Here is a 1,380-nt window from a genome sequence, read left to right on the forward strand (position 1 = left end):
AATGAACTTCTACCGCTACTACTACTACTACTACTACTACTACTACTACTACAACCACTATTACCACTATTTACCACAACTACTATCAATACTACTACCACAAATGTTAATACTATTAGCACACAATTAATATAAATGAAACCCATGCTTGCTAACTTCAACAAACCGCGATTAATACCACCACTACCACTGTTACTAATCTAACTACTAATCAGCAAAAAACTGCAGTGGTAGCCACAGACGTCGCGAACTGACCGGCTACAACTACTTCATGAGCGAGTTCTTGTGCAAGAATAAAAACGCCTACAAAGACCAGAAGGAAACATTTAAAGAGGGAACAGTGGCCTGGAATAAGTAATGATGACGACAATGGTGACGTCACGATGACGTCATGATGATGATGATTATGATTATGATTAAAATGACGTCACGATGGTAACGACGATTTTGTGACAATTATGACTATAGTTATAATTATATTATGATAATGATAATAATAATGATATTATAATAATTATGATAATTAAGATTGTGACGATGATTGCAATGTTGGTGACTGATGATGACATCGCATTGATGATGATAGCGATGAAGATGACGATGATTACGATGACGTCACGATGATGAAAGATTCTAAATATTTTTCAAACTCTCAAAGCCTAGACGAGGCCACCAAAAAATGTTGGGTCAGGTCTGCGAAGAGAAATTGCAGATGAAGATGATGACGACGACTATGATGAGGATGGAGATGATGATGAGGAGGAGGAGAAAGAAATGACGTCACAAATGAACAAATAGCGTACATTTAGTTTTTCCAAATATTTGGCTTAAAATTGAATCTAAAAAAAAAACTCACCCAAAAAACGATTGTCTTATTTCTTTTTCATACAGGAAAAGGAAACTGTTTTACAGATAACGATCTATATATTATCTTTTATTTTTCCATTTCAAAATAAAAAACCCAAAAATATGAATTAGAAGTATTCATATGTTAATATCCTAGAGATAATAACGTTCATTCGAACCTGTTTCAGCAGTGTTATATAACTATTATTATTATAATAATAATTATTTTTATTATTATTATTGTTATTATTATTATTATAATTATTATTATTATTGTTATTATTATCCCTATTACTACTACTGCTAGAGCAACCACTGCAAAAAATACTTAAAAAGTTGCTGGCAATACTTTTAAAGATATGGCTAAATTACTTATAAAATGCTTCCTTCATTGCCAAATATATGCATCAGTATTTGCATACACACATTCACACACACATATATGAATATACACATATACATATATATACATACATACATACATACATACATACATACATACATACATACATACATACATACATACATACATAC

Source organism: Helobdella robusta (assembly GCF_000326865.2).
Source record: "Helobdella robusta unplaced genomic scaffold HELROscaffold_18, whole genome shotgun sequence".
NCBI lineage: Eukaryota > Metazoa > Annelida > Clitellata > Rhynchobdellida > Glossiphoniidae > Helobdella > Helobdella robusta.